Source organism: Ranitomeya imitator, chromosome 3 (assembly GCF_032444005.1).
Source record: "Ranitomeya imitator isolate aRanImi1 chromosome 3, aRanImi1.pri, whole genome shotgun sequence".
Classification (NCBI taxonomy): Eukaryota; Metazoa; Chordata; class Amphibia; order Anura; family Dendrobatidae; genus Ranitomeya; species Ranitomeya imitator.
The window spans coordinates 432,477,862-432,500,772 of NC_091284.1; positions in this window are offsets into that span (position 1 = coordinate 432,477,862).

Consider the following 22,911-nt stretch of genomic DNA (forward strand, 5'->3'; position numbering starts at 1 on the left):
ACGGTGGCTAGACCTGGTCCGCGACCCTGCTAAGGGGCGTCCAATAAAGGTGGTACAGTCTGTCAGGGATTCGTGATGCCACCTGTGGTGTTTGGTCAGGGTGACCGACACTGCTGTGGGGTCCGCTGGGGTGATGGAATGGCAACTGGATGGTATACCTTCCCACAGGTGAAGTATGTCCCCAGGGCTTCCCAGTAAGGTGGATGGTGATGGTGTGAGGTGCAGTCAATAACAAGGACACAAGATTGCAGTCTTTTTACCTCTTTACTGAAGACTTTAGGATCCGCAATCCAGAGCACGCTAAACAGGGCTATCTGAGACCGGCCGGTCCGATGGGCACTTCCAGAATTCCCTTTGCAGGTGGAAATTGTTGCCTACCAATAGCGCCTGTGTGTTGTACTGCTACCCTGCTGAGCATTCGGAATAGTCCTCACAACTTCTGTTCTCGTTCGTTCATTCTTTCTAATATGTTCCAGATGTTCCAGATCTAGGGTCCCTCAGGTATGTTATGGCTAGGACATACCCGTATGACGGGAAGGCCTGGAGGTCTTCCGGGACCCTAGAGACGCCCCTCTCCACTGTTGCCCCCTGTCTTCGTAGGTGTTTAGGTGAGACAGCCAACCTATAATTAACTGTTCTGCGGAGTTTGAAGTAAGGCGTAGAGTCAGTTACTCCCTCGGTGTTCCGGCCACCGGCTACGCGCCTCAGTAGGATGTTGCCGCGGTCTCACGGCACGACTCCTACTGGTACTCCTTTGTGCTTGATCTCGTTTCTCACTGTCTCACAATATCCTTCGCTTCGTGTCTCTTTCTTAGGATACCGCCGCGGGGTGTGCAGGCGCAGTTCCGTAACGTTCTCTTCTGGTCGCTAGGTACCTGCCAGGTTCCCACACCTGACAGGGACCCCCCTGTGTCTTCTCCCTGCAACACCCCCTGCCACGGGATGTTGCCTGAATCCAACCCAGTCAGCTTCTGACTAACTTTCTATCCAACCCCTGGTTTTACCAGTGTGAGGAGGGGCCCAATAAATAAAGCCTTTTGCTCCCCCTAGTTGCCGGAGTGTGAAGTGTAATGTGTGCTGGTGATACCTGGTCAGTAGAATTCCTTCAGTGCCATCAGACGTACCATCACTCCCCTTAGAGGCAGAGTGTCATACTGCAACGACCAGATCTCTGGGGCGCTGCAGAACCACTCCTTTATTGAGTGTGTCTTGATAATTGCCAATCATTTCCATCTGTTGTCAATTCCATTTGCACAACAGCATGTGAAATTGATTGTCAAACAGTGTTGCTTCCTAAGTGGACAGCTTGAGTTCACAGATGTTTGATTTTCTTGGAGTTATATTCTGCTGTTTAAGTGTTCCCTTTATTTTTTTTGAGCAGTGTATATAACAGCAGTGAAGAAATCTTAAATCTAAGCATATGCTAAGCATCCAGCACTGAAAAAAGCACCAATACAAGTAGTGAACAACATACATAATCACAGTAACCACTGCAGTAACAAACATCATCTTCCCCAGACATTATAATCTCTAATTTTTACACAAATCATCCATACCCTCCACCATGATATATTAAAATAACAATGTAACAATAATTTGCAGCTAATAGCTCCCTGCTCAGCAATAGTTTTCAACTGGATGTGCATATGAAGAGGTTCATCCAGCTGGTAATAGACCTGACACCAGCCCAGCGGGCTCCCCTCTGCCCCGGGCATGCGTTCCTCATGCCTTTGTCTGAGATGTTGCGACTGGCAGCTTCCTACTGGCCAGTATACAGCGCCGCAATCTAAGATTACTTTCACACTATCAGTATTTGCTAAGCCAAAACCAGGAGTGGAACAATCAGAGGAAACATATAATAGAAACATGTCATCTCTTCTGCATTTATCACCCACTCCCATTTTTGTCTTAAAGATACTGATGTGAAATACTGAACTTGTGAACGTGGCCTTACAGAGAAGCAGCAGCATTTTTTCCTCTGTCAGACAGCTCAGACCAACGCCTGAAGCAATATGCTCGTCTCATGACAGAAGTAGTCTTCTGGTCACTGTAGTGGCATCTTTAATCAGTCCCTATCACTTTAAATGACAGCCTGCTCTACTCACTAACACTGCACACATGATGCAAACAGGCTGTCAATCAAAGTGCAGGGGAGTGACTACAGGCAAGGCTATTAATGTGACTGACATTCACAATATGGCCATTTATAACAATGTTAAAACCCCAATTAAAGTCACCTGAACTTATTGACTTCGGCAGAATAGCCTGACTAATATGTATGGGGACATATATTTGTGGGAAATCAGCTACAGGATACCCAGAATATGAGAACCTTTACTGTAGATGTTTGTACACTCTTTTAAATATATAAATCAAAAGTCCATATATAATTTTGGAGCAACCTCAAAAACATTGGAATAAACTAAATCCCAATTAAAGATGTCAAAAAAGATAAAGAGACATAAGCATAAAAGTCATAAAATACAATATTTTATTGAAAAAAGTTTAATAAAAAAAACCAAAAAACAAACAAAAGGATATTCTCTGAGATAGCAGGGGGTGGACTGTCAGTGGCAGAAAGACTTAGCGGCAACTAGATATATTGGGAATGACTGAATCATATTCACAAAAAGTGCATTTTAGGAGAAAATATTGCCTGTGTTAAATAAAGTGCAAAGTGCCTGAATATAAAGGAATACAATCACCTAAAGCGCAGTAGTTGCAATCCAATAAAGTATATTAATAGGTAACTCGATCTAATGAAGGTCAAGTGCCCATATGCATATTTTTTTAAGCTGTAAAGCAAGGAAAGGTCTCATATTGCTTACTTCAGTGTAAATCACAGCCACAGACACACCATAGCTACGACCCCGACAGCGCCATTTCGCCAATCTGGCTTCTTCCAATTGGGGCATGTGTGTTCTCAGTGTAATGTGCACGTTTAAATAATGAAAGTAGCAGTTGTTGCACACGTTGGTAGAATCAGAGGGTTATTCTTCATACGCAGTTCACCGTATCGCCTTGTAAAAAGTGACTCCCGGATCCCCACGCTTGGGTTGCAAGCGTGGAACGCTGACTGTTATGATCTGGTGGCCTTGGAGCAGCATGAGACGTACTCTGGAGAAGGTGGAACCTGTACTGACCGCAAACCCTGAACTTAACAGCGCAACTAGAAGTAGCCGTGGGGGGTACCTAACACTCCCTAGACCCCTCGACACAGCCTAAGAAATAACTGGGAACCTCTATCGGACACAATATTCTCTGGAATGCCATACAAACGAACCACATGCTGAAAAAACAACGGAACCAAATCAGAAGAGGAAGGCAATTTAGGCAAAGGTACCAAATGAACCATCTTATAAAAACCGGTCACAAACCACCCAGATAACCGACATCCTCTGGGAAACCGGAAGATCTGAAATAAAATCCATAGAAATATGCGTCCAAGGTCTCTCAGGGACCGGCAAAGGCAAAAGCAACCCACTAGCGCAGGAACAGCAAGGCTTAGCCCGCGCACAAATCCCACAGGACTGCACAAAAGAACGCACATCCCGCGACAAAGAAGGCCACCAAAAGGACCTACCAACCAAATCTCTGGTACCAAAAATCCCAGGATGGCCAGCCAACACAGAACAATGAACCTCAGAAATCACTTTACTAGTCCATCTATCAGGAACAAACAGTTTCCCCACTGGACAGCGGTCAGGTTATTCAGCCTGAAACTCCTGAAGAACCCATCGTAAATCAGGGGAGATGGCAGAAAGAATCACCCCTTCCTTCAGAATGCCGACCGGCTCAAGAACCCCAGGGGAATCAGGAAAAAAACTCCTAGAGAGGGCATCCGCCTTAACATTCTTAGTACCAGGAATGTACGAGACCACAAAATCAAAACGGGAGAAAAACAGGGACCATCGAGCCTGTCTAGGATTCAGCCATTTGGCAGACTCGAGTTAAATCAGATTCTTAGGATTGGTCAGGACCACAATACGGTGCTTGGCCCCCTCAAGCCAATGTCGCCACTCCTCAAATGCCAACTTCATAGCCAACAACTCCCGATTGCCGAGATCATAATTGCGTTCCGCAGGCGAAAACTTCTGAGAAAAGAAGGCACACGGTTTCATCAAGGAACCATCAGAATTCCTCTGAGACAAAACGGCCCCTGCCCCATTCTCAGACGCGTCAACCTCAACCTGAAATGGAAGAGAAACATCTGGATGACGCAACACAGGGGCAGAAGTAAATTGGCGTTTAAGCTCCTGAAAGGCAGAAACAGCCGCAGAGGACCAATTCGTCACATCAGCGCCTTTCTTCGTCAAATCGGTCAGAGGTTTAACCACACTGGAGAAGTTGGCAATGAAACAACGATAAAAATTAGCAAAGCCCAAGAATTTCTGAAGGCTCTTCACAGATGTGGGCTGAATCCAATCATGAATGGCCTGAACCTTAACCGGATCCATTTCTATAGATGCGGGAGAAAAAATGAAGCCCAAAAAAGAAACCTTCTGCACTCCAAAGAGGCACTTTGACCCCTTCACAAATAAAGCATTATTACGGAGGATCTGAAATACCATCCTGACCTGTTTCACATGAGACTCCCAATCATCGGAAAAAAAATCAAAATACCATCCAAATATACAACCATGAATTTATCAAGATAACTCCGAAAGATAAGCATGAAGGATTGGAACACAGATGGAGCATTAGAGAGTCCGAATGGCATCACAAGGTATTCAAAATGGCCTTCGGGCGTATTAAATGCAGTTTTCCATTCGTCACCCTGCTTAATACGAATAAGATTATATGCCCCTCAAAGGTCAATCTTAGTAAACCAGCTAGCCCCCTTAATCCTAGCAAACAAATCAGTAAGCAAAGGCAACGGGTAATGAAATTTGACCGTGATCTTATTCAAGAGGCGATAATCAATAGAGGGTCTCAAAGAGCCATCCTTCTTGGCAACAAAAAAAAAAAACCTGCTCCCAATGGTGAAGAAGATGGCCGAATATGCCCCTTCTCCAAAGACTCCTTAATATAGCTCCGCATGGCGGCATGTTCTGGCACAGACAGGTTGAAAAGTCGGCCCTTAGGGAACTTACAACCTGGAATCAAGTCAATAGCACAATCACAGTCCCTATGTGGTGGAAGGGAACTGGATTTGGGCTCATCAAATACATCCTGGAAATCTGACAAAAACTCAGGAATTTCAGAAGAGGGGGAAGAGGAAATTGACATCAAAGGAACGTGACCATGAACCCCCTGACAACCCCAACTAGTCACAGACATAGATTTCCAATCTAACACCGGATTATGTAGCTGTAACCATGGAAAACCCAGCACAATATCATCATGCAAATTATGCAACACCAGAAAACGACAATCTTCCTGATGGGCTGGCGCCATGCGCATGGTCAGCTGTGTCCAAAACTGAGGTTTATTTTTAGCCAACGGTGTAGCATTAATGCCCCTTAAAGGAATAGGGTTCTGCATAGGCTGCAAGGGGAAAGCACAACGTCTGGCAAATTCTAAGTCCATTAAGTTCAGAGCGGCGCCTGAATCCACAAATGCCATAACAGAAAATGATGATAATGAGCAGATCAAGGTCACAGATAACAGAAATTTAGGTTGTACAGTACTGATGGTAACAGAACTAGCGATTCTCTTTGTACGCTTAGGGCAATCAGAAATAATATGAGCAGAATTGCCGCAGTAAAAACACAACCTATTCTGACGCCTGAATCTTTGACGTTCAGCTTTAGACAGAATCCTATCACACTGCATAGGCTCAGGGCTCCGCTCAGAGGACAACGCCACAGTGTGCACAACTCTGCGCTCGCGCAAGCGCCGATCAATCTGAATGGCCAGAGACATAGAATCACTCAGACCAGCAGGCGTGGGGAACCCCACCATAACATCTTTAACGGATTCAGAAAGACCCTTTCTGAAAATTGCCGCCAAGGCATCCTCATTCCATTTAGTCAGTACAGACCATTTTCTAAATTTCTGGCAATACGATTCTGCCGCTTCTTGACCTTGACACAGGTCCAGCAAGATTTTCTCAGCTTGATCCACAGAATTAGGCTCATCATACAATAACCCCAATGCTTGAAAGAAAGAATCAACATTAAGCAAAGCAGGATTGCCAGTTTCCAGGGAAAATGCCCAATCCTGTGGGTCACCACGCAGCAGGGATATGATGATTTTAACCTGCTGAATGGGATCACCAGAAGACCGGGTCTCAATGCAAAAAACAGTTTACAGTTATTTTTGAAACTCAAAAATTTGGATCTGTCACCAAAGAATAAATCAGGAGTGGGAATCCTAGGTTCTAAGGCAGGAGTCTGAACAATATATTCTGAAATACCCTGTACCCTAGCAGCAAGCTGATCCACACGAGAAACTAACTCCTGAACACTCATGTTATTACTAGGTTCCGCAGCCACCCAGAGATTAAGAGGGAGGAACAGACCAAACAGGCTAAGGAAAAAAAATGGCTCAAAATATTTCCTTCCTTCTTCTGAGATGCAATTAACTCATTGTTGGCCAGTTGTACTGTTATGATCTGGTGGCCTTGGAGCAGCATGAGACGTACTCTGGAGAAGGTGGAACCTGTACTGACTGCAAACCCTGAACTTAACAGCGCAACTAGAAGTAGCCGTGGGGGGTACCTAACACTCCTTAGACCCCTCGACACAGCCTAAGAAATAACTACCCCTAAAGACAGAAACAGGAAACCTATCTTGCCTCAGAGAAAATCCCAAAGGAAATACAGCCCCCCACAAATATTGACTGTCAGAGGAGAGGGAAATAGCATACGCAGAAATGAAATCAGGATTTAGCATAGGAGGCCATACTAGCTAAAAAGAAAGAACATAACAGAGTACTATGCGGCCGGTCAGTATTAAAACACTAGAAAATATCCACCGCAGAAAATACAAAACACCACATCTGACTAAAGACATGGAGGGTATATCTGCATCTCCAGAGAAATAGCTAGGCTGCAAAAAATCCTTCACAGACTAAGCTGGACAAGACAAAAACATGAAAATGCACAGAACTATAAGGTCCACAGCAGGTGGACAGCAAAAACAAAGCCAGGACTTATCTTTGAAGAAAAGCACAGCAAACAGGAGAGACCAGAAGGAATGTGAATCCTCCAAAAACAATGGTGAACTGGCACTGACTAAAGAATCAAGCAAGGCTATATAGCCCAGCCCAAATTGCAAAAAATAGATACACCTGATAAATGCTGCGATCCAACTACCGCAGCACTACCACTCATAACCACCGGAGGGAGCCCAGGAGCAGAATTCACAACAGCTGACATCACCAGGCGAGCAGGGTCGGAAGTCAGGAAGCTGTCCCGAACGGAGCATGCGTGAACTGAGTACCGAGAGGGGACAGCTGCCTGTCATTACAAAAGGTATGAAGAAACGCAACAAGAGGTGAAAATGGGGGTTGGGGACGTGAAGAATAGGACTTAAAGGAATATCATTATTGGGATTACCGGAAACAGCAGGACCATCATGCAAAGGGTAAGGAAGGAAGAAGTTTATATCAGGACTATGACAAAGAACATTAGTGTAAAATAAATATATGCAAACAAGGAAATTTAAGGAAAAAAGGGACATATAAATTGAAGAGTAAATTAATAACAAAAGTATAATGTGATGGAGAGGGAAAATACATGAAATCAAACATACAGTGGGGAAAATAAGTATTTGCCTTGCTGATTGTGTAAGTTTGCCCAATGACAAAGACATGAACAGTCTATAATTTTAAGGGTAGGTTAATTTTAACACTGATAGAATATCAAAAATAAAGTCCAGAAAATCACATTGTATAAATTATATACATGTATTTGCATTTTTCAGTGAGAAATTGTTATGGAAATTTGGTTTGGATAAATCTATCCCTGTGTGTGCTGCGGCCGTCCCCAATAAGACTGAGTATTTTGAGCGCTCAAGAATGACACTGTGCACCATTGTAACAATAACATTCCACCAATACTGATGATTTATTGTACATACATGGTTTTATAATATACCTCCTGGAGGAACAGGACAACCCACATGCGGGTAGGTTTCCTCCCTCCATTCTGCCCAGGTCCGCTAGGTTCCCCTCCTTGTCACTGAGCCCCAACATTGAGATCTTCACTAGGTTGGTAAGTGATGATTTTAAAAAACTGTCATCCAGGCGCAGATTTCACAATCTAACATTTAAACAGCGTCAGGCTATATCTGAATTACAGTCCATTACGGATGTTGTTTACAAGCCAGCTGACAAGGGGGGAACATAGTGGTCTGGCCCAATGACAAATATGAGCGGGAGGTCTTCTGGCAGTTAAGGGATTCCAGGACATATAGTAAACTTTCATTTAACCCTATGGCCTCCTATGCCCGTGAACTCCAGTCAATTCTTATTAGGGCTTATGAAGAGAACACCATTACCAAGGGTGTCCTCGACGGCCTAACGATTAATAATAATAATAATGATAATAATAATCTTTATTTATATAGTGCCAACATATTCCGCAGCGCTTTACAGTTTAACTGTTTCAAACACAACAGTCATAAGTAACAACGTTAACAATACAATAATTAAAGCGAAATAAGATGACCCTGCTCGTGAGAGCTTACAATCTACAATGAGGTGGGAGAGATACAAAGCACAGGTGTGTATTTACAATGATGTATTTACCTCTTGCCTCTTCTGAGAAAAAGAGGACTTAAACTCTATAGTGCCACCTGTTGGAAGTAGCGATCCTACAAGTCACAATCAACCCTTTAACGAGTCATGCAATATGACTTAGGATAAAAGCCACATAAATATCTCAATTCAGAAGAGGCAATTTGCATATTATATTTCCCAGAGGAGCATTGCATGGCGAATAAGCCTCTTTACCTTGACAAGCCAGAGATGGTATGTCACTCTCCATAAGGAGAAACGATATTCCTTAGACCCCAGTCCAGAGCCTCTCACCTAGCCAAATCAGTTCTCATGCTTCGCACTGACGAGGGCCAACAGCCCGAAACAACGTGTCTGCGAATTGAGATATTGATTTGGCTTTTATCCTAAGTCATATTGCTCGACTCGTTAAAGGGTTGATTATGACTTGTAGGATCGCTACTTCCAACAGGTGGCACTATAGAGTTTAAGTCTTCTTTTTCTCAGAAGAGGCAATTTGCGTATCATATTTCCCAGAGGAGCATTGCACGGCAAATAATCCTCCTTACCTTGACAAGCCAGAGATGGTATGTCACTCTCCATAAGGAGAAACGATACCCCTTAAAAAAATTAACATTTAACTTTTTTTTCACAAAAAAATTACTTCAGCTCCAATTTGTTTTATTTTACCAAGGGTAACAGGAAAAATTGGACGCCAAAAGTTGTTGTGCAATTTGTACTGAGTACGCTGATTCCCCATATGTGGGGGTAAACCACTTTTTGGGCGCATGGCAGAGCTCGGAAGGGAAGGAGTGCCGTTTGACTTTTCAATGCAAAATTGACTGGAATTGAGATGGGACGCCACAATTGACTGGAATTGAGATGGGACACCACGTTGCATTTGGAGATCCCCTGATGTGCCTAAGCATTGAAACCTCCACAATTGATACCATTTTGAAAAGTAGACACCCTAATTAACTTATCTAGATGTGTGGTGAGCACTTTGACCCACCAAGTGCTTCACAGAAGTTTATAATGTAGAGCGGTAAAAATAAAAAATCATTTTTTTAACAAAAATGATCTTTTCACCCACAATTTTTTATTTTCCCTAGGGTAACAGAAGAAATTGGATGCCAAAAGTTGTTGTGCAATTTGTCCTGAGTACGCTAATACCCCATATGTGGGGGTAAACCACTGTTTGGGCGCATGGTAGAGCTCGGAAGGGAAGGAGCGCCGTTTGACTGTTCAATGCAAAATTCACTGGAATTGAGATGGGGCGCCATGTCGCGTTGGGAGAGCCCCTGATGTGCCTAAACATTGAAACCCCCACAAGTGACACCATTTTGGAAAGTAGACCCCCTAAGGAACTTTTCTAGATGTGTTGTGAAAACTTTGAACCCACAAGTTTTTCACTACAGTTTATAATGCAGAGCCGTGAAAATAAAAATTCTTTTCTTTCCCAAAAATAATTTTTAGCCCCCAGTTTTATATTTTCCCAAGGGTAACAGGAGAAATTGGACCCCAAAAGTTGTTGTGCAACTTGTTCTGAGTACGCTGATACCCCATATGTGGGGGGGGGACCACTGTTTGGGTGCATGGCAGAGCTCGGAAGGGAAGGAGCGCCATTTGGAATGCAGACTTAGATGGATCGGTCTGCAGGCGTCATGTTGCATTTGCAGAGCCCCTGATGTACCTAAACAGTAGAAACCCCCCACAAGTGACCCCATATTGGAAACTAGACCCCCCAAGGAACCTATCTAGATGTGTTGTGAGAACTTTGAACCCCCACGTGTTTCACTACAGTTTATAACGCAGAGCCGTTTAAATGAAAAATATTATTTTTTTCTACAAAAATGATTTTTAGCCCCCCAAATTTTTATTTTCCCAAGGTTAAAAAGAGAATTTGGACCCCAAAACTTGTTGTCCAATTTGTCCTGAGTACGATGATACCCCTTATGTTGAAGTAAGCCCCTGTTTAGATGCACGGGAGAGCTCAGAATGGAGGGAGCACTGTTTTACTTTTTCAATGCAAAATTGGCTGGAATTGAGATCGGACGCCATGCCACATTTGGAGAGCTCCTGATGTGCCCAAACAGTGGAAACCACTCAATTCTAACTGAAACCCTAGCCCAAACACACCCTTAACCCTTATCCCAACCCTAACCATAACCCTAATCACATCTTTAACCCAAATATGCCCCTAACCCTAATCCCAACCACACCCCTAACCCCAACACACCCCTAACCCTAATCCCAACCCTAACCACACCCCTAACTCCAACACAACCCTAATCCCAACGGTAACCCTAACCACACCCCTAACTCTGACACACCCCTAACCCCAATCCCAATCGTAAATGTAATCCAAACCCTAACCCTAAGGGTATGTGCACACAATGCAGATTTAGTGCAGAACTGCAGCAGATTTTTCTGCAGCAGAAACGCTGCAGAACTGCACTGTGATTTACAGTACAATGTAAATCAATGTGAAAAAAAAAAGCTGTGCACATGGTGCAGAAAAATCTGCGCAGAAACGCTGCAGATTTCAAAGAAGTGCATGTCACTTCTTTTGTGCAGTTCTGCAGCATTTCTGCACCCCTCCATAATAGAAATCCATTGGTAAAAAATGCATAAAAAACGTATAAAAAACGCATCAAAAACGCACAAAAAACGCATAAAAAACGCATAAAAAACCCACCTGCGGATTCTGCCAGGAGATGCAAATTTAGTGCAGATTTTATGCAGAAAATTCTGCACCAAATCTGCATCGTGTGCACACAGCCTAACTTTATCCCCAACCCTAACCCAAGCCCCAACCCTAACTGTAGCCCTAACCCTAACTTTAGCCCCAACCCTAACCCTAATGGGAAAATGGAAATAAATACATTTTTTTTAATTTTATTATTTTTCCCTAACTAAGGGGGTGATGAAGGGGGGGTTTGATTTACTATTTCTAGTGGGTATTTTAGCGGATTTTTATGATTGGCACATGTCGCACACTAAATGACACTTTTTATTGCAAAAAATAGTTTTTGCGTCTCCACATTTTGAGAGCTATAATTTTTCCATATTTTGGTCCACAGAGTCATGTGAGGTCTTGTCTTTGCAGGACGAGTTGACGTTTTTATTGGAACCATTTTCGGGCACGTGACATTTTTTATTGCTTTTTATTCCGATTTTTGTGAGGCAGAATGACCAAAAACCAGCTATTCATTAATTTTTTTTTTTGGGGGGGGCCTTTATACCGTTCTGCGTTTGGTAAAATTGATAAAGCAGTTTTATTCTTCGGGTTAGTACGATTACAGCGATACCTCATTTATATATTTTTTTAAGTTTTGGCGCTTTTATACAATACAAACTATTTTGTGTAAAAAATAATTGTTTTTGCATCGCTTTATTCTGAGGACTATAACTTTTTTAATTTTTCGCTGATGATGCTGTATGGCAGCTCGTTTTTTGTGGGACAAGATGACGTTTTCAGCGGTACCATGGATATTTATCCATCTTTTTGATTGCGTGTTATTCTACTTTTTGTTCGGTGGTATGATAATAAAGCGTTGTTTTTTGCCTCGTTTTTTTGTGACGGTGTTCACTGAAAGGGTTAACTGGTGGTACAGTTTTATAGGACGGGTCGTTACGGACGCGGCAATACTACATATGTGTACTTTTATTGTTTTGTTTTTTTATTTAGATAAAGAAATGTATTTATTGGAACAATATTTTTTTCTTTATTTAGGATTTTTTTTTTTTACACATGTAAATATTTTTTAAAACTTTTTTACTTTGTCCCAGTGATCGCTGATCGCTTTGCAGTGCACTGTGTCAGATCAGCGATCACACAGGCACTGCAGAAGGGTTGCAAGCACCTGCTCTGAGCAGGCGCTTGCAAGCCACCTCCCTGCAGGACCCGGAAGGCCCCCCGAGGCCATTGTGGATCCAGGGCTTGCAGGGAGGAGGAGGTAGGAAACCATCGGAGCAACACGATCACATCGCGTTGCTCCGAGGGTCTCAGGGAAGCACACACAGGGAGCCCCCTCCCTGCGCGATGCTTTCCTGTGCCGTGGGAACGCTGCGATCATGTTTGATCGCAGTGTTTCAGGGGTTAATGTGTCAGGAGCAGTCCGTGACCACTCCTGGCACATAGTGCCGGATGTCAGTTGCGATAGTCAGCTGACATCCGCCTGCGATCGGCCGCGCTTCCCCCGCTGAACGCCATATCCCATCACTGGGAATTAAGTCCCAGGTCACCTCAACGGGATAGTACGTCTAATGGGATTAAGGGGTTAATACTTGGAGGCAAAACCCTTGTTGGCAAGCACAGCAGTCAGACGTTTTTCTTAGTTGATGATGAGGTTTGTGTACATGTTAGGAGGAATGTTTGTCCACTCCTTTTTTAGATCATCTCTAAATCATTAAGATTTTGAGGCTATCAAAAAATAGAACAACAGCGCTCCATCCAGGTGTAGTAGTAGAAAAAACTTTACTCCGCCATGGTAAAATACAATGTTTTCGACCAGCAGTAGGTCTTTGTCAAGTAAGATTTTGAGGCAGTCGCTTGGTAACTCGGAGCTTCAACTCCCTCCATAAGTTTTCTATGGGATTAACGTCTGGAGACTTGCTTGGCCACTCTATGACCTTAATGTGCTTCTTTTTGAGCCACTCTGTTGCTTTGGCTGTATGTTTTGGGTCATTGTCTTGCAGGAAGACCCAGCCACGACCCATTCTTAATGTCCTGGCGGAGGGAAGGAGGTTGTCACTCAGGATATTAAGGTACATGGCTCCATCCATTCTCCCATTAATGCGGTGAAGTAGCCCTGTGACCTTAACAGAGAAACACCCCCAAAACATAATGTTTCCACTTCCATGCTTGACAGTGGAGACGGTGTTCTTTGGGTCATAGGCAGCATTTTTCTTCCTCCAAAACATTAAGTTAATGTCTCATCTGACCACAGCACCCTCTACCAATCACTCACAGAATAATCTAGGTGTTCATGGCAAAGTTCAGACAGGCCTGCATATGTGCCTTCTTGAGCAGGGGGACCTTGGGGGCACTGCAGTATTTTAAACCTTTATGTCGTAATGTGTTAGCAATGGTTTTCTTGGTGACTGTGGTCCCAGCTGCCTTTAGATCATTACCAAGTTCCTTCCATAAAGTTTTAGGCTGATCTCTCACCTTCCTTGTGATCAAGGATACCCCATGAGGTGAGATTTTGCATGGTGCCCCAGATCGATGTCTATTGACAGTCATTTTGTATTTCTTCCATTTTCTTACTATTGCACCAACAGTGGTCTCCTCCTCACCCAGCATATTACGTATGGTTTTGTAGCCAATTTCAGTTTTGTGCAGGTCTATGATCTTGTCCCTGACATCCTTATAAAGCTTTTGGTATTGCCCATGTTGTAGAAGGTTAGAGTCTGACTGATTGATTGAGTCTGTGGACAGAAGTCTTTTATAAAGGTGACTATGTAAGACAGCTGTCTTAATGCAGGTAATGAGTTGTTTGGGAGCGTCTAACTGGTCTGTAGGAGCCAGAACTCTTAATGGTTGGTAAGGGATCAAATACTTATTTCTCACTGCAAAATGCTAATAAATTTATATAATTTATACAACGTGATTTTCTGAATTGCATTTTTGATATTCTATCTCTCAGTGTTAAAATTAACCTACCATTAAAATTATAGACTGTTCAAGTCTTTGTCACTGGGCAAACTTACAAAAGCAATGGATCAAATACTTATTTCCCCCACTGTATATAAAGACCAAGTATTATTACAATGATATGGGGCTAGTTTGGGTAGAACTAATGTTGCAGTGTGCAAAGGTGATTGTTGATAGGTGAAGATAAAAGATTTGTTATGAAATGGTGTTGAATCCAAAATGGGTAGAGGCAAAAATTGACAATAAAAGTACAAATACATTGAAATCTATTAAAACTTAGGAACCCAGGTGACTAGAGGGGAAAATGAATGAATGCATAAGTGGAAAGTGAAACAAAATTAATCAGCAGGGTAAGCAGGGAAGTGAAATATAAAATAAAAATCAAAAAGGTTACATTAACCGAATTGTTCTTTACAGGTTGAAAATAAACCACGACCATGATTAATAGAAGATGACCATGAATTGACCAAATAATCTATCCACTCAGATTCGACAGTCACAACCAAATTGTCCAGAGAAAATAGACAGTTCGTAATACTCCCAGAGTATGCTATCTGAAGAAACTGTAAGGTGGACCTTGCGTTTTCTGTGATGGAGGAAATCATCTATCTTCAAGAGATCATCCATTTGATGGTCTGAAGTTGTTCTTTAAAACCAATAGAATCCAATATCCATTTCTTGCCGGTCCCAGATAAGGATGTGGTACAGAAGGAAAAGGTGAACATATGTGTCACAATATGGAGGAAAGAACTCTAAAGGAACAAAGTCAAAAATTGAAATCAATATAAAAAGAAAACAAACAGAACACACATATTAAAAACTTCAGCAGGATATGTGGAAAATAATTGTGCCACTTAAATTATAAAAACTAACTAAAACCCAGTGTCTCATTAAGACCTTGTGGTGCCATGGTTCCCAGTTGGTGTATCCACCTACTCTCTCTCTGTGCCAAAATCTTAAATAAGCTACCCCTAAATATTTAGAGTGAATCTGTCACCCCATTTTTTGCCTATAAGCTAAGGCCACCGCCATCAGGGGCTTATCTACAGCATTCTGGAATGCTGTAGATAAGCCCCCGATGTAACCAGAAAGAAAAGAAAAACAAGTTAGATTATACTCACCCAGAGGCGGTCTCGGTGCGGTCCGGTCCGATGAGCGTCACGGTCTGGGTCCGGTGCCTCCCATCTTCATATGATGATGTTCTCTTCTTTGCTTCCTGTCGCGGCTCCTGCGCAAAGGTACTTTATCTGCCCTGTTGAGGGCAGAGCAAAGTACTGCAGTGTTCAGGCGCCAAGCATCTCTAACCTTTCCTGGCACCTGCGCACAGGTATCCTCCCAAATTAACAATATATCATCGACATATCTGATCAACCCTTGTATGGCTTCAGTCCCTGTGAGGTGCTCATCATGAAAAATCTTTCTCTCTCAAAAACTCACAAATAGATTAGCATTTGCTGAGGCATAAGTGGCCCCCATTGCTGTACCGTTATCTTTAAATTGAAAAACTCCAATGTCCTGCCTAACTTGTATGATAGTTTTAGGTTGCAGTTATTGTGATTTAGTTTGCCCCTCAATGATATCAATTGTTTGATGGTATCCTCCCAAGTAAACAATATATCATCGATACATCGGATCCACCATTGCATGGCTTCAGTCCCTGTGAGGTGCTCATCATGTAAAATCTTTCTCTCTCAAAAACCCATAAATAGATTAGCATATGCTGAAGCATAAGTGGCCCCCATTGCTGTATCTTGTTGTTGTAAAAATATTTTTTTATTAAAAATAAAAACATTGTGTTCAAGGGCAAATTGAAGCAAAGTGAGAATTAGCATTACCAAAGGTGTTTCAAGATTGCTTTCATGTAGTTAGTGGGAGACCGCAAGGTGACAGGCAGTATGTCTGATCGAAGAGTAAAGAGCTTCTATATCCACAGTGACTATTACAGCGCCTTCTTCTAATTGTAGATGATCTAGTCTTTGGAGAGCTGCAGTGGGGTCTTTTATGTAGGAAAGGAGTGTCTGCACAAGCTGTTGTAGGTAAAAGTCAATTATAGTGCAGACGGTTTCGCAGAAGCTACCATTCCCTGACACTATGGGTCTGCTGGGGAGGTCAAGAGGGTCTTTATGTAATTTTGGTAGGAGATAAAACATTGCAAGTTTCGGTTGCAATTTCATTATTAAATGAATTAGTGTTTAATCACTATGTCATCAAATTATTGTAGATCTTTTAGTACCTGATTTTCTTCTTTATTTAACAGCAGGACCATCATGCAAAAGGGAAGGAAGGAAGACATAAGCGGACAAGGAAATTTAAGGAAAAAGGGGACATATGAATTGAAGAGTAAATCAATGACAAGGGATTTGTCTAGCATCACAGGATATCTCAATGGAAAACAGAAATCTTTTACAATATAAAAATGCTTTGCATAAGAAATTAAAACTATGGTGGAACAAAACCACCTAAGAAAATTCTACAGAACAGAATATCATATCCAGAGGCCTTAGGGTGCAGATTTAACCTTCCTTAGATTTAGAGGACTCAGAACTGAGACAGAGATGGAAAGCAGCCACGACATGTTCCTTGTAATCTTTTATGATTTTCATAAATTCTGACTATGAACGTCTTGGATAATGAGATTGAAGAGCACTATAAAAGTTTGAAGAAATAATTAATGGGCCAGAAACCAGCCCCAGTAGCATGTGAAGTTAAACAGAGAACACAGATGTGTGGATTCATGGATCGAGATAAAAGAGAATCCCAAGAATAAATTAGATATTTAATCACCTTTAGGCCACACTAGGCACTAGACAAACACTACATATACATTGGTTATACATATATAATGGTTAGATATGCAAATACAGGAGGTAGAACACAAGGTATAAGCTGATGAAACATGTCAGTTACCAGCTTGATGTTCGGCCTTGGAGCTGGACCACATTGAGGATGTGGAGTGCCAGCTGCTTCTGGTACCGTCCAACACAATGAACGTCATGAACCCCCCTCAGCAGTGAACAGCAAGAAATAGAAAGAGAGCCACATGGCCTCATATGAGCATTTAACCCCTTGATCAGTCACTCCCTTTCTTGCCCCAAGATGGCTCTAGTACCCCTCTCCTTGGGCTCTGGTATCTCAAACTCCAAAATCTATGCTGGATCATAACTTCTTCACTGAAGGTGCCTCTATATACACCTGTATTAGGTTAAGTTCACACTGCGTTAGCAGCAGCCCGTCAGCACATACGCTAACGGGCTGCTGCTAGCGCAAGTGCCAACGTTTGCATCGCGCTAGCGCAGATAGAGCATCTGCTACTGCTAGCTCTATCTGCGCTAGCAGTGACAGACCCGGAAACGCTGCAGCCCGTGTCTCCGGGTCTGTCACTCAATGACGGCACATCCCTAGCGCATGCCCATTGTGGGCATGCGCTAGCGATGCGTCCGACATTGCTGTCAATGGCGGCCGTAACGGACTACGTTACACCGCGTTTATGCCGCGGTGTAACGTAGTCCGTCCAACGGACACCATTGACGCAGTGTGAACCCAGCCTTACTCATTTCATGTATATACAGTCTCATTCTGCAGAACGTCACTCCATTCAACTCATATATATATATATATGTAGCCCTATTGTGCAGAACATCACTATTTTCAGCACTGTGTACACAGCAACATCCTGCAGAACATGAATCCTTGCAGCCCCCTATTCATAGCCCATCCTGCAGTATATCACTCCTTTTACATTCCTGTATACATTCTCACTGCTGCTGCTTACTAATATGAGCACTGCACTGTAATGTGAGAGGCTCTGCCCTTTTCTATGATGTCACATCTCACAGGATCAACTCCAGTCTCAAACAGCACAGTAGAGAGCAGGGAGAAGCAGAGTACAGAGCTATCAGAATGAGGATGCAATTATTTTACTGACAGCATGTCAGTCTGACAGCTCTATACTGTTTCTCACCTGCATTACTCTATGCAGGGGGTGCCATTCCACTTATTTAGTAAGAAGACAGTGTACAGATACTAAGCTGTTTCTTTACTGAGCATCAAAGGGAACCGGGTTGGCGCCCCACCACCTCACCCCCTGCAGTCTGGTAACTGGCTTTCTGTGCGATCACACTGGTTTTATATAAGGCTGGCCATGATATTAATAAAGTTGTTTAAGTCTTTTACAAGTACACTTTTCTCCTGGAGTGAAGGTAATGGGTGTTGTGACAAGCTGCTAAAGTGTTTTCTATTGCTAAAGTCTGGCAAGGAAGTACCAATGGAAAACTGTGGTAGGTGAATGTAAGAGCGTGCCAAAAAATCTTGGCATGTCAACTTAGAAAGAAATTAATTTAGAACTGATATCATTTCAGCATCTCTGTTCTTTATGGAAATACATTGAATATTAAAATGTCTGCAATAGTGCTGCAATAGTACACCACTGCCAATCATTCTTCTACATTTAGCACTTCAGTAATTTAAAGTAGCAGTGACCAAAATGCCTGACAAAAAATGAAAACCTTTGGCATTGTGCATATAACAAGAAATGATAAGGCTGTGTGCACACGTTGCTGATTTTTTGTGGTTTTTTTGCATTTTTTCGCGATAAAAACACTATAAAACCGCCCCAAAAAAGCATACAATAAGCATCCCATCATTTAGAATGAATTCCGCATTTTTTGTGCACATGATGCGTTTTTTTCCACGAAAAAAACGCATCACGGTAAAAAACGCAGCATGTTCATCAATTTTGCAGAATTTTTTGCGGATTTCCCACTATAAAATGCATTGGCAAATGTCCGGAAAAAAACGCATCAAAAACGCGTCAAAAAGCGCATGCAGATTTCTTGCAGAAAATTTTCAGGTTTTTCTCAGGAATTTTCTGCAAGAAATCCTGAATGTGTGCACATAGCCTAACATGTGAATAGGGTAAGAGTATACATCCATTTTTTCATTGTACTGTCTTAAAGCGCAACTGTTGTTTCAGGTAACTTTTCAAAATAAGCTGGTGTAGGTGTACATGAAAAATAAGGGTATGTGCCCATGATCTGGAGTTGCTGCGGGTTTGATGCTGCGTACTTATGCAGTATCAAACCCTCAGTGGCCAGATGTTATAGCACAGTGGGTGTCCACCATGCGTCCACAGACTAACCGGGAGACTATTATGCAGCATGTCTTTCTAAACCGCAGCGTTAATTTCTCTTGTGGAGACTCTAGTCTCTTGTTGGGCAACTTCTGGACAGGTGTCCCATCTTTCCACACGTCCAACACTCACTTCCACACCTGTCTAGTGGGCGCTTCGGTCTGGATTGCCATCCTCCCCGAGAGGCATATTCCCTCCATAGTCACTCTTCACCCCAGGATCTGGAAGTAAATTTTGGGGCTGCCATTGGAATTTTTCTTATGCTCCGCATCTCTCCTCTAATGTTTTGCTTCTCTTGACGTAAGTTACCCCGGGGTAAGGGAGTGGACCCCAAGGCAGCATCATGGACTTCCTTCAGGTTCTCGATTTCTGCTCTGATTTTCTGCATTCCCTATCGTAATTCGCAGGACCACTCTGGCTCTTGCTCGTTCTGGGTAGATACTTCGCAGTTCCGGACCATCCCTGTCAAGGCTGCAGTCCCCTGCTCCTGTTCCCTTTTGCGTGCTTCAGCCCCGATTTCTGAAAAGGTCATGCGCGTATTAGCTTGCACTCACACAAGGCTTGCATGAGCAGCGCATCTCCAAGGCCTGTCACTAACTGGTCTCACAGCACAATATCAGGAGGGCCTACACCTATGCCATCTCGCTTAGTAATCGCAGCATTGATCTCCTGCAGCGCGTTCATGTATTGGGCCATGGACTCCCCCTCTCTTTGCACATGGCTAAATAAGTGCATGCACAACTAAATAAGTGCATGCACAATTCTCTAACGTCTGTGGGGTCCCCGTGCATCACTTCTAGAATTTGTAACACCTTGGTAAATGTGTTCACTCATGCTAGGGCCGTAGCACCTTGCTTCTCCTTCCAGGGCCATCATGGCAATCTCTGTCTCCATTGCGGGGGTCACGGGATGAATCCTCGTCATATCCCTGACTCGCTCGTGGGTTAACAAAGTATATCCGGTACTCTAGTCTCTCTTTGTGGCACGTGAGCTGTACTCACGGTCACGAAGCACACGGCACCTCGATCGCTGTCAGCTACGGGGCGCACTGCACATTTCTCTCTATGCTAAACGCTGCCTGTTCCTGCCAAGACTGAAGTGCCAACAACCACTGGCACGCTGCTTCTCCAACATGGTCCTGCAGACCATGGTCCGACATCAAGGGCAGCAGCAAACAGTTCTGAACTCTGCCCTGGCTTAGGCTGGCATGCAGCACTTAGGGAAAGAGACAGGAGCCCTGTTCAGCTATTACCGCGGTGGGCTCCGGCACTGTCTGAGTCCAGCAGATATACCCTGGTGAATCGGGGCGCAGATGGCAGTCCTGCACCCGATCTATCTCTAGGCCACCGGGTCTGTCTGCTGCAGTCTGTCGCAGCGCCAGCAGTGCGGGTGCTGAGCGTGCTGCCTGCCCTGCTGCTCGCACGCTGATGGCAGGGGTCTCTCTGCAGCTTCGCAAGCTTTCTACCTCAGCTTCCGTCTCTCTCTAAACACGCCCCCTCTTTCTGGGTCATGGGGCCTGTCCAGTCCTCTATTCCTTCGCCCAGGAAACGGGATGCAGCCTCAGCTGTTCCGGACTCGGCTCAATAAAGGTACTTGCAGCCTGATCCTCCTTCCTCCTTACATACTGCTGTGCACAGTAGCGCCCTTCTTCCCTGGGTGAGGGAAGAGAACAGAATAGTGTGAGCTAGGGCACCCCCTAGTGGTAGGAACAGGAAGGAGCCCTTGGTCTCTGGTCACCCGACAGCTGGGTTGTGACAATGTTATTTATTTTTTAGTCTTTCTGTTGTAGAGAAATTAGCTTGTAAAGTTTAGTTTATCTACTATATAATTGTCTAAGAGTCACTTCCGTCTTTCTGTCTGTCTGTCTGTCACGGATATTCATTGGTCGCAGCCTCTGTCTGTCATGGAAATCCAAGTCGCTGATTTGCCACGACCAATCAGCGACGGGCACAGTCCGGCGGCAAAATGGCCGCTCCTTACTCCCCGCAGTCAGTGCCCGCTCCGTACTCCCCTCCAGTCAGCGCTCACACAGGGTTAATGGCAGCGCTAATGGACCACGTTATGCCGTGGTGTAACAAACTCCATTAACGCTGCTATTAACCCTGTGTGACAAACTTTTTACTATTGATGCTGCCTATGCAGCATCAATAGTGAAAAGATCTAATGTTAAAAATGTAGGTATGTAGGTATCATATCCCTGTTAAAAAAATAATTAAAATAAAAAATAGTTATATACTCACCGTCCGTCGGCCCCTTGGATCCAGAACAGGTCTTTCCCGCTCCTCGTGACTCTCCGGTGACCGCTCCATGCATTGCGATCTCGCGAGATGATGACGTAGCGGTCTTGCGAGACCGCTACATCATCATCTCGCGAGACCGCAATGCACTCTTCAGACCGGAGCGCGCGAGGAGCGTCGGTAACCGCTTCGATCCGGGGGCCAACGGAAGGTGAGTATATAACTATTTTTTATTTTAATTATTTTTTTAACAGGGATATGATACCTACATTGCTATATACTATGTGGGCTGTGCAATATACTACATGGGCTGTGCAATATGCTATGTGGGCTGTGCAATATGCTACGTGGGCTGTTCAATATACTACGTGGGCTGGGCAATATACTACGTGGGCTGGGCAATATACTACGTGGGCTGGGCAATATACTACGTGGGCTGGGCAATATACTACATGGGCTGTGCAATATATTACGTGGGCTGGGCAATATACTACGTGGGCTGGGCAATATACTACGTGGGCTGTGCAATATACTACGTGGCTGTGCAATATACTACATGGGCTGTGCAATATACTATGTGGGCTGGGCAATAAACTACGTGGGCTGTGCAATATACTACCTGTGTGTCATCTCCCCTGTATATAGTATATATCTGTGTGTCATCTCCTCCTGTATATAGTATATACCTGTATGTCATCTTCTATTTATGGCATATACCTGTATGTCATCTCCTCCTGTATATAGTATATACCTTTAGGTCATCTGCACCAGTATATAGTATATACCTGTGTGTCATCTCCTCCTGTATATAGTATATACCTGTATGTCATCTCCTCCTGTATATAGTATGTACCTGTATGTCATCTCCTCCTCTATATAGTATATACCTGTGTGTCATCTCTCCTGTATATAGTATATATCTGTGTGTCATCTCCTCCTGTATATAGTATATACCTGTGTCATCTCCTGTATTAGACCTCGTTCACACGTTATTTGCTCAGTATTTTTACCTCAGTATTTGTAAGATAAATTGGCAGCCTGATAAATCCCCAGCCAACAGGAAGCCCTCCCCCTGGCAGTATATATTAGCTCACACATACACATAATAGACAGGTCATGTGACTGACAGCTGCCGTATTTCCTATATGGTACATTTGTTGCTCTTGTAGTTTGTCTGCTTATTAATCAGATTTTTATTTTTGAAGGATAATACCAGACTTGTGTGT